The 12,529-nt window shown below is 39.8% G+C and overlaps 1 protein-coding gene across 23 annotated transcripts in view; it reads right to left on the bottom strand.

Annotated features, from left to right (window-relative positions):
* Positions 1-12,529, bottom strand: part of LOC131693868 (uncharacterized) — a 293,335-nt gene that overhangs the window by 125,760 nt on the left and 155,046 nt on the right. For 3 of the 23 annotated variants that reach the window (XM_058982095.1, XM_058982103.1, XM_058982108.1), the window contains one exon: positions 5,098-5,132. The exons of the other annotated variants lie outside the window; for them this stretch is intronic. The gene's annotated coding sequence lies outside the window, so the exon portion shown is untranslated. The remainder of the gene's footprint in view (positions 1-5,097; positions 5,133-12,529) is intronic. 23 annotated transcript variants of the gene reach the window in all.

Below are 12,529 nucleotides of genomic sequence, written 5' to 3'. Positions count from 1 at the left end.
CTTATCCAACTTGTCGAAATTGGCAGGGCAGACTCAAGACCAACGAAGTCAATCGCTGAACCTACCCTGGCCAATTCGTCAGCCCATTCATTTCCAGTAATACAGGAATGTCCGGGCACCCAGACAAGGTAGATCGTGTTACAATGCTTAGTTCTTCGATTTGGGTTCGGCACGCGATCACAAGCTTGGACCGTGATTTATTTGAGCTAAGGGCCTTGATTGTAGCCTGACTATCGGAGCAGACGTTTATAACTCTGCCGGACAAACTGAGTTAAAGGGCTGATTGTACCCCGCACATAATCGCAAAGATTTCTGCTTGGAATACAGTACAGTATCCACCTAGTGAGTGAGATTGTTCCAATCTCATTTCACATCAGTAGACACCAGCACCAGCACGTCCCTCCATCAGAGAACCGTCAGTGTAACAGACTACTTGCGATTGTTGTTGTATTTCCATATAGCCAAACATCCACTCCTCTCGAGAGGGAATCTTCACAAGGAATGTCCTGTAAGGAAAACTACATGTGAGTGTAATATCGCTGAGAGCAAGAATGTCTTCACCCCATGTAACCATTTGTGACCACAATCGTGTATGAATGGTAGCAAGATCAACATGGTTACTGTTCCAAAGCCCAGTAACCTGCAGTCTGTATGCGCGATAGTGCTTCTTGTTTGAGATGTATGTGTAATGGTTCGATATTTAGAAGTGCCTCAAGAGCAGCAATCGGGGTTGTGGTGAAAGAATCAGTCAACGCCATGAGCGCCATTCTGTGCAGAAGGTTTAGCTTTGACTGGACTGTCACCACATCTCCCCTCTGCCACCACACAAGACATCCGTATGATAGTATTGGACGTACAATTGTCGAGTAAATCATATAACTCCAACGTATTTGACTTGATCTGCACACAGCAGCTCAGAATCAAAGAACTGCAAGGGACGAACCCCGGCTATTATTCGCTTCTTCGTGAAAAGAACCATTGAAGTTTTGCTTGGGTTAACTGATAATTTAACTTGTCGACACCACTGTTCGACAGCTCTTAATGCCTGTTGCATTAAGTCAAAAATTGTTCCAATGCAAAGTCCAGTAATAAGTATTTGGTAATCGTCAGCAAACCCACACGACACGATCATTTGATTCCCACGATTTGCGAAGAAAATAATGGTCCACTGTGTCAGAGATTCGCATAACACAATAAGGGAAAACCCAAAATGCTCCGTGGGCGACTGGCACATTTTAGACCTTCCAGTCATCAAGTCCTCGGCACGGAACTACACCTTGACTTAGGGTCTCCTACTCTCAGTCGCCTCCTACGACATGGGACTGCTCCCATGTCGTAGGAGGCGACTGATGGTAGGAGAACCTAGGGGCTCAACGTTTGGCCGGATACCACACGGCCTCTGGGCAGGTTCGTCTGTAAACATCGAAATTTGCTAATCAAAACTCAGCAAAACTTTTCCGAACTACCATCAGCCGAGAGTCTCACCGAACCCCCAGCCAACCAAAATTCGGCAAAATTAAGCGGATCATCGGTGAAAAAACTTCGGTGCGTAGAGTGAACGTTCCGCTGCGTAATGCAGCATACTGGGGAGTTCGCCCAACTCTTCCCAGGCTTCGTTCGCCATTGAGAATATTTTAGACCTCCTAAATAATTTTACCCATAGCACGGGTCTCATGACACTATGGAATTGGGGTTCCCTGTTTGGTGGGTTTTACCACCGGAACAGGTAGTCCGTAGTGTAATCTATTACCGACACTACACGGTTTATCTTGGCTGTTCGGAGGAAGAAGCTGACATTGAAGGACAACTTCCATAGATAGAACGAAGTATAAACTTTGCTGAATACAGTTTTTTGTTATTTTCATAAATGATCATACAAAAATGTGCTTGTCAGCTTTAGGGGGATTAATCACCAAAATAATACTTTATTAAAAGAGGGATATTTTTTAGACAAACTTTGCTGAAGGCACTGTGCGTTGATGAATTTTCGTATATTCCTTGTTTTGACGTGAGTCATGTTTTTCCAGCGCTTATTGTACAGCAACTAGAATATATCAAACACGCAGGCTTATAATCGCCTATAGCGAACCCCGAAAAGAGTATTAGGGTCACACGGACTCTAGGTTGGTTTTATCCGGAGAAAGATAATAGACTGTTATGAAATCCTAGTGGACCACAACTACGAAAACAAAGTTACCCCATGAGCATTCAAACATTTGATCATAGCGTCAAGATATCCATTCCAAAATCGCTTCTTCTTCTTCTTCCTCTTCCTCTTCTTCTTCTTTGTTTTCTACTTCCTTTTCATGTTCTAGTTATTTTCGGTCGGCCAATTTTCACTACGATGCCAAACACCGACGCGAGAGAGGTGACTCCAATATCTGGACCTGATATCGACCCATCGACTCATGGACCGGGAACCAACGACTTTACTTCCCTTCCACAGGAAGGTGTGATCACAGATTTTTTTCGCCTCAGAAAAATCTTAACGAGCTCGACTGGGATTAAACACAGACCAACTGCGCTTATCTCTTGTAAAAATACACAAATACACACAAAGTACGGTAGTTCAGAATACACGAGGCCTCGTATCCGAATATATCAACGCTTTAAACACAACACTTCAAGTTGATCAAAGAGAGGTCGCCCGCTTACAGCAAACGCTATCACTCGTTTGGCGACCGTTTAGAATGTATGCGCAAATTTACAGTTTAACTTTCAGGTGTTTAAAAAAAATGTCAACAAATAAAACCGAATGGCAGCTTAGCTGGTAATATAAGCCATGTGTTGTGTCTATTTTGGTATCGGCAGTATTTTATGTTTTTATTTCTCCCTCTCCTCTCCTCTCCTCTCCTCTCCTCTCCTCTCCTCTCCTCTCCTCTCCTCTCCTCTCCTCTCCTCTCCTCTCCTCTCCTCTCCTCTCCTCTCCTCTCCTCTCCTCTCCTCTCCTCTCCTCTCCTCTCCTCTCCTCTCCTCTCCTCTCCTCTCCTCTCCGCCCTTCGTATTAACGATTGGCGTTCCGTACGGTGATAGTATCAATTAATTTTATCAATATGGCAGAGCATGTGGGAAATAGGTTTGAAACGCTCCCGCAATCAGTCCCACAATGATAGGAAATCCCATAAAAATGGGAAAAATATGCGATTATGGGCAGCACACAATTAAGTCAGATATTCGAAAATTTATTTTGAATTATCTAAGGCGCAATTGTTCTACCATCACAATATTATGGAAAATTATCAAAACTTGTCCAACGTCAGTTCAACGAAATTCATTGAAACATTTTTTTTAAAGTATCTGACGCATTTTAGCCCTCAACATTATACGGATTGAACTAGTCGTCGTCGGAAAGTACCGACTTTTTTCCCGCTCGGATAATCTACTCGTCCACCTCGTAGTTAGTATTACGGTCGGTGGTAGCAACATTACCCGGTGATAATTTGCTCTCAATACCTACTTCGGCAGTCAGTCGCCGAGACGTTCACGTGATTTTTACGTTCTGCTCATTTTTTTGTTTTATTTTATCGTAGACCGTCTCTTGGTGAACCGAAGAAAAAGTTAGATAATGATATTGAATTTATTTTTTCTGGCATTTTGTATTTTCTTTTTCATTCAAAGCGCAAACCCCTGGCGGACGATTCTCGCGTTCATCCGCGCGGACCTGTGGTCATGATTATTATAGTTATCACCGGTGCGGAGCGGCACGTCGACTCGGGGTTTCTTTTCAAGAGGTGGGTGTGATGATCTGTGCAAATTGTAATGGGTATGTCGGTTCGGTCACGAGACAACCGGCCAGATCAGCCTCGCGCGCAGTCTATCAGTGATTGATACCCTTTGATTACCAATTTCGTGCGTATTAAAGATAAATGACGGTCAGCAGCCGCCGCGGCACCGTATCTAGCGGGTTGAGTAATAAGTAAGGTGTATGTTATTATGATTGACTTTAGGTGTGATATGACGTTTACAATTGATGCAAGGATTCATGCAAGTTTTCGAACCTGTTATAATTATATAGCACAAGTAGCAATGACAAACGCTCGCAGAGTGTGAGGGTTATATGGTTGTTAGTAAAGGTACTTATTTAATATTTCTTAGTGACATTATAGAATATTGAAGGCTTGCTGATGCCAGAGTAAGGTATTTGGTTATAACCCGTAAGTGTGGAGTATATTTTGTTTTGTTTCCAGCGAAAACGATTTACAATGATTTATTACCAAATCATGTAACTGACATTCCAAAACATACAGCACATTTCGTCCATTATGTAGGTTAAATCTCGAGCCACTGTTGCCTTTTCCTGTACTACCTACTACTCAACGATCGTAACGAAATCATATTTCAATTTAATAATCCGATCAAACGCCTCCATAAACCGCAGTTTGCTCCACGCAGAACGTTTGGTATTATAATTCAATGAAACTGAAAGTAAGCTCCCCCGCGGCAGCTGACCACCTTTGGAACTCGAGGCATGTCTCGGTTAATCAGGTTAATCACAATGTTTCGATTTGCAACCATATAACACAGTGAAAAAAAAGTATAGCGATGCTACGATCAAACGAAATTCCACAAAAACAGGATCAAAATAGCGTCGTCCTTCAGTTCTTGCCGCTGGTCTCCGACACCCCATCAAAATCGTATGTTTAGCTGCAAAGTATGAGTTTAGCTTTTTTTTTGCAGTGGCCCAAACCTTCTAACAGTCACTCCGGCAGATCGAAAGTCTACCGCTGCGGCCACCAAATACCCGTACAGCTGTTATCATGATTAATTCCTATAGGGAAATAAACGTGGTGAATGAAAATGGCAAAAGCCACTGGCTGAATTGCGCTGCTGTGCATTTTACCAATATTATTATATCATCGCATTCTATACACGAGTTTACCAGTGATTTACAATTCAATTAGATACTCAGCTGATGACGACGATGAAGGGATAAGTAGCCTTTGTGGCACGGGTAGGGTAAGTGAAACTCTCAACCGGTCAACGCGGTGGTGGTTGGATTTTGCTTCTGTCAATGAATATGTCACGGTGAATATTCAATAACCGTTCGAATCTGATCTTTTTGTTCGAAATGCAAATTTAAACCATATTCCAACTCACCCGAGTCTGAACCAATTCGGTGGGTTGATACGCACCTGTAAAGACAGAAAGAAAAGAAGAAGTAAATTAGCATTGGCAGTTGTGGTTCATGTAAGCAAGGCAAACGAAGAAATGACAATCGGCGAATTAGTATGCCACAAAGTTGCCCACCACAACCATTAGGTCATCGAAGTAATAATAATGGTAAACAGATTTCCACGGTGTGTCAGGTTTCAGTTCGGCGGAGACAGAGCGAGCTAGGCACTACTAACCTAGTGAAAGCATTTTTGCCGCGTCATTTTGAAGGTCTGTAACAGTATGACGATATAAATTTTAGGAATTTTGTTGACTAGGAATTTATTTATGGAATCTGTTGCGAGGCAGCAAGCGGTAGACTGGGTCAAGTGCATGATATTTTGGTGTCGCTTCTGGGTATCTATAACAGTAGATAATAGGGGGATTTTTGTTGAGATTAACGAGGTCAAGCTCATTTACAAAATTTCGAAGCATCAAGCGCTTAAAATTTTAGACATATTGCGAATAAAGGTAAAATGTAGTTTAAAGAGAAAAAGCTTGCTCAAGTAGCGCGGTCGTAGATATTGGCGCTCTAACACGATAGTCTGGGAGCGGAGCGGTGACGCACGTTACCTTAACAAATCAGGTTACCATCCCTCCGGGTTTGACCCGCAGACTCTGGCGATCTGCAGCCCTCCGGGTTTTACATCAATATCTTCGGGACATTTTTTTCTTTTAATGATTGAATTTCTAACGAGTTCTGCAGGTGTTCTCGTTGGTTGCTCCTTTGTATGAACCTCCCTAGCGACTGCGAGTAGCCGGATTCTTTGCGCTCTGCTTAGAATACCGGATGGCGCCGCAGTGTGCTTCCCACACTGCTCTGGGGAATACTTGTTTGGCTTATCCTCCACAGCGAGAGTGACTGGTGCTTTTGGAATCTTTGCGGATAGAATTGAAAGTTAAACCGAAACCGAAAAAAACAGCAACCGAATAATTTACAGGTTAATGTCAACGATACAGACAAAATAAAGCACTCATCGAGTGAGTCAATTTGGCAATTTTCCATCCAGTGCTAAATGGATAACCTGAAGAGTTTCTATTCTATTCTATTCCATTCTAAACATTACACAGCCAGTATTGAAAAGCATCCTGGAAAACACTGCAGTTAGTCTTTCGTCTTTCGAATTGAATTGAATGACCGTTTCAGATAATAGAAGGTTAGGATAAAACGTTGGGAGTGACTTGGTTACGAAGGTTAATGTCACTCCTTTGGTCCTTTGGGATGGGACAGAGGAATTTACACTTTGCGCTGGTTAATTTGCCTAGGTTAAAGCGCCTTTATTCGCTCATTAATTTTAGAAGCACAATATAGAAAAGAAAAACTGCTTTCAACTATTCTGTAAATACCAGATCTTATATTCCAATTTTTCTGACATACGAAAAAAGTTAGTTAGAACAGATCGGAATAGATACTAGGAAAATTTAGCAGATCATCCTGGAGCTTACCGGAAACACCTGAACAATATGCAATTAGTGGTAATATGCATTGCTTACTTGCTGGGCTCATTTCGGTGGCACGGTATTCTATTCACCCTTATATAACTTACAGGCTTGGAGCGGAGTCCTTCTAACGCGAACTTAAATGTTTCGATGTTCTAAACATCAATGTCTTGCCGGTTTTTGACTACATCGAAAGTTCGGATTACCAGCGCTTGGATGTTTAACCGTTAAATGCATACTGTTGCCATTTGGCAACATACCGGTTTTTTTTAATAAAAAGCTCAATCAGTGATATATTCTGGCAACATTTTTCACCTTTTGGCAGCGTACATTGTAGCCGACAAGTACAGTTGGATGAATTGACACAGTTCACGTTAATCGTTGACATTTCGCACAATTAAACGAAAGTCGTTGGAATTACCGTTTTGCTTTGCACCGAGAATTAAAATTTACAAATTTTCAAGCACAAAAGCACACTATTATCCAATCAAAAAATATTACAGCAACAATGTAAGTTTATTCTCTTTCTAGGTTGTGTTATTTGATAAAAATCATCACTTTCCAATACAGCATAAAATGTGTATGTTGCCAAATGGCAACATTATGCGTTTGGGCATATAGTGATACCTACCAAAGTAATGGATAACAATAAGTGATATTTCTTAATTATTTCAGAATGGATGCAAGGAAATACAGAGAAGAAGCTTTTGAGCGTTTTCTTGCATCAGGATGGAACGATATCCGAGGATGATGATATCACTGATGTCAACAGTTTGGATTATTATCAAAACCGAGAGGATCTGATTCGTGAACTTGAGGGCAGTTCTGATGACGACGAAGATGACACATCTGCTGCTGATAGTGCAGATCAGGAAGAAGACTTCGCAGGTTTTCCCGAGACTTCGGGAACCAGCACAATTGAATTCAACTGCACAAGCACACGATTTGTTCCAGTTCGAAAATCTGGAACTCAAGAGCTTACGTGGAGGAGCGATCATTTCGTATTCGACGATGCACGGGTATTATTTTCAGGATCTCAGCCGTCGCCACAACAGATCGTAGATGGGCAGACACCTTTTCAGTGTTTTTCGTATTTTTTTGTTTTGGCGAAAATTGTAGAAGGAACAATTTTTTATCTGGTGCAGAAAGGAATTAGCCACTGTCCGCCTGTATCGATATTAGAAATCAGGCAGTTTTTTGGTATACTGATATTCACGTCAGTGTATCATTATCCCAATGTGAGATCGTATTGGTCAAGACATGGTTTTTCAACCATAATGGAGACTATGACTCTGAACAGATTTGAAAGAATTCGTTCATTAATTCATTTCAATAACAATGATCTTCACAAGCCCAAAAATCATCCCAATCATGACCGTCTCCACAAAATAAGGCCTTTGATAGATCATTTAAATGAGTCGTTTTCGACAGCTATTCCTATTGAGCAAAGGCTGTCTCTTGATGAGCAAATGTGTAGCACTAAGGTTGTCCATTTCATGAAGCTATACATGCCCAATAGACCTCATAAGTGGGGTTTCAAATTATTCGTGTTATGCTCTGTTAGGGGATATGCATATAGATTTGAAATCTACACACCTAGAAAAAATCGTGTAAATTTACGTCTCCTGACCATGACATATTTTACGTTTGATTTAGATTTTACATGTCGTCGAATTTTGCAAGTCACGTAATTTTACTCCACATATGACATTTGATTAAAATGTTGAATGGTGTAATTTTATGGCACTGCGCGTGGAAAGTACATCTTTCATGTAAAATTAAACAGAACACGATTATTTTTCGTCATTTCGTCAATTACGGTTTGTTAGATTGTGGCAAGTTTGAAATTACGTCAACGATAAAATTCAGAATTTTTTGGTGTGTATAGTGGACAACAAAATCTCAAGATTTTACCGAATGAACCTGATCTTGGTACCGTGGGATATAGTAGTCCGTTTATGTCGACCCTTGGCCAAAAACGTGAACCATATACTTTACTTTGACAATTACTATACCTCTCTACCTTTGTTACACTATTTAGCAACACAAGCTATACACCAAAAAAAAATGAATTTTATCGTTGACGTAATTGAAAGCATGACATAATTTAATAAACTGTAATTCACAAAATGACGAAATATATCCGCGCTCCGCTTAATTTTACATGAAACATATACTTTACATGCGCAATGACATAAAATTACACGTATATGACATAAAATTAAAATTAAACGTAAAAGTATTTTTGATGCTCGTATATCAGGATCAGGAGACGTAAATTTACACGATTTTTTCTATGTGTGTATTCACGCCTTAGGAACAATTAGGATGAACCGCCTTGGGAAACATTGTAAACTTTCGCAAAATAATTTCATGAAAAAATCAGTTCCTCGAGGAGCTTTTGAAGAGCAGACAACAGATTATGAAGGGGTTCCTATCAGTGCCATCTGTTGGAAAGATAACAAAGTTGTTACACTAGTTTCAACCTATGTAGGCGCTGAACCGGTTAATACTATCAAAAGATTTGATAAGAAAATGAAAAAGCAAATTTCAATTCATTGCCCAAAAATTATCACTGACTATAACATGCACATGGGAGGAGTGGATCTGATGGATAGTTATCTAGGTAGATATAAGATAAGAGTTAAAGGCCGAAAATGGTACATTCGATTGTTTTACCATATGTTAGATATGGCAGTAGTAACCAATTCTTGGCTATTGTACAAAAAAGCCAATGAACGCTATGAATTCAATATTATGAATTTGGCTGACTACAGAACAGACCTGGCAGACACATTATGTAGATACAACACAAATACATCATCGAAGAGAGGAAGACCATCGTACATCATCGAAAAAAACTTGAGGCGAAAAAACGACGTGGTCCAATGAAACCTGTCGCTTCAAAAGATGTGCACACTGATGGCAAGGATCACTTAGAAAATCGTTGTGATAAGAAAAACAGATGTAAATTGCCTAACTGCAAAGTATATTCACGCATAGAATGCACTAAATGTAAGGTTGCACTTTGCCACACAAAGAATAGAAACTGCTTTGCAATGTTCCATACTTGATTATTTGATTTGATTATACAAAGCCCAAACGCATAATGTTGCCATTTGGCAACAAACCCATTTTAAAGCAAAATAAAATAAAAAACTAACAATTGATGCATTTCATTCCTACTCCCGTGATTTAGAACGTCATATCCTCCTTCTCCATTTTTTTCAAAGCGATGGAAAAAATCATGCATAGGGCTAATGTCTATCCCAATCAGCAATCACGATAATGTTCGGTTTCCGAATATTGTCATTCCAGAACACCTTTCTTTTTTGCCAAATCATCGATGCCCGGTCGATTGCAATATGCTTGGTAAGGTGTATCAAACTTGGCGTCCAGATTAGTGTTTTCATCTTTAACTGATGAACAGGAGAATTTCCCGAGGGTACTGGCAGCTACTTGCTGACAAATTCTTCAATTCTCTAATGACGCTATGTGACTAATGAGCCAATGTAGTGTACATCGGTCAAATGCGGCGAAAATTCAAAGTTCGCATTCGATAATACGAACCTGCTCTTGGCTACGGAAGAACTAATCAATCCAGTGTGGCGGCACACACTATAGCCCACAATAACACAATAGACAAAATATAGAAATTCGTGAAAAATGAACGGAGCTTTGCACACCTGAACGCGTGTGTATCCAGGTATATAGTCAATGCTAAACATACGCCCATAAACGAGGACGCCACGTTAATATCAGTACCCATTTTGCCATTGACAAATCTGAAAATTCTGTGAACATTTTTAATCTCTTCGCGATGAGTACTGCACGCAGATGGACAATATCGAGCCTGAAACCGGTCGACCAAAAAGGTAATATTTTTATATTTAGTAAGCGTTGTGTTCGGTTTCACGTCGCGTTTTTGTGAGTGTGAATCGATGCCTTACGTTGGTACATCCCCAAAAAACACGTGGTTAGTTTTGCCAAAACATTACATTCTACGGTTAATGAGCATGCGCATTATGAGGATACAATTAGTAGTTACTCCGTGATTAACCATAACTTGTAAAATTGCACAGAGGTAGTTCGACGAATGCAACCTGGAAGTACTATACTATATTTACCCCTAAGAAGAAAAAATTGGGTTAGCGCCAAAATTTCTCACTAGGCCGAGATTTTTTTTGGTGAAACCAGTCTTTGAACGTGAAGGGCACAAATCCTAACTTAATAAAATCATGGGTTTTCGTCTCATTGAAAACCGACACTAACTTATTGTCGGAATAGATTAGCGCCCGCTTGACCCGAAATCCCCAAAACAAAAACACACTTTGTGTTTCAATCGAACGACTGGTCAAACATGATGTCCCGCCCGAACAGAAGGCCTGCTAAGTCAAGACAAGTTTCGGCTTCGCTATGTCTTACCGGCATAAACAGAACTTCTGCTCGGATATTTAAAGTAATCAATATTGACCCAACCAGAAACGTTTTTGGAATTAGATCCCTGTTTCTCTATTTTATTTGTTTTATGAAAGTCTTGCATACTTTTTTAAATTCGTTTAATTCAGTGTCACATTCTGCCTCTTTTGTTTATTTTCCGTTATTCTTCACTTTAACCATCTGTTTACTTTTCTTCTTTTTTACGTTTTTCCCATGTTACTAGCATTTAATATTGTTATTTCGCTGCTTTGAAAATTATTTAATTTTTTGGCATTTTCTTGAAGGAATCCTGTATTCTGTGCTCCGTTTTTTCTACTGCGTCATATTTTAATATTCAGCATCATTTTATTTTCATTTTATTTAGCTTTTTTTCCAATTTGTCTATATTCGCAATTAATTTCCAATTGGAATTTATTTTTGTTTTTCACCATATTTTGCATGTTTAATTGTTTTCTATTTATCTATATGTTTGATTTATTTCCTCTTTTATTTTTTACTGTTCTTTCAGATTTTTTTAATATTCCTTTTGTTCATTGTTTTTATTTCCCTTTTTTCTATTTAACCTACTTTGAATTTTTTTTCTTTTTGCCATTTTCTATATTTTTCCATCTTTTTCACTGCTTTGTGTCTTTAATTTGTATTCGTATTTGTATCTCAGGTAAAAATCGGCGGCGCGCCGGCGTGGCGCCGATGTGCTTACTATTTTTACATACAATCGACGGCGCGGCGAGGCGGCGGCGGCGGCGTGGCGCACACCTCTAGTCGGAAGTTATGGTGATGAGCCTATTTGCGCCATGTTTCTATTATCACGTTACCCATTTGAAGCCGTTTGTTAGAGCAGTGTCAGCCATCTTTGTTCAACGCATTGAGTCAAATGGTAGCGCAACGATAGGGGTTCTCGATTCGAGTTTTCGTTGCGCTCAAACACGAGATTTTTACTGTTTTCAGTGCATTTGTGTTATTATCTTGGTACTTAACAACGAAGCAAAGCTGTTGATGTCAATTTTTACGCATTCCATTGATTGTTGGCCAAGAAATGAATGAATTAGTGAGACACCCTGCTAAGTATGGCGAAAATAAGCACTTTACCTTATTAGTCTGTGGTTGTTAGATTGTGGTAAACTCCGAATTTTAGTTTGTTGTCCACTTTTCTGGTAATCATCAGGTCTAAGAACGCCAATTTCATTTCAATTTCATTCTGTACCGTTAGAATTGCTCTAATTTGGAAAAGTCCGAGGACACCAGTCCGAGGGTTTGGTTCATCTTGTCCCAATTAGCAATATATTTGACACTTGTTCACCATATTTATATTAATTTACGAAGTACATTAGTTTTCCATAAAATCATTCGAAAACGGCTCGGTAAACTGGGATTTCGTAGTCTATCTTGGGCAGCGTCAACAACAAGCACAAATCAAAAACCAAAAAACTAGTTAATTTTCAATATAGTTAAGTTACGCTGAATATTTGCGGTAGGTACCATTCATAACCAGATGTGC

Source organism: Topomyia yanbarensis, chromosome 3, assembly GCF_030247195.1.
Source record: "Topomyia yanbarensis strain Yona2022 chromosome 3, ASM3024719v1, whole genome shotgun sequence".
NCBI lineage: Eukaryota > Metazoa > Arthropoda > Insecta > Diptera > Culicidae > Topomyia > Topomyia yanbarensis.
This window is presented reverse-complemented; position numbering and strand designations above follow the sequence as displayed.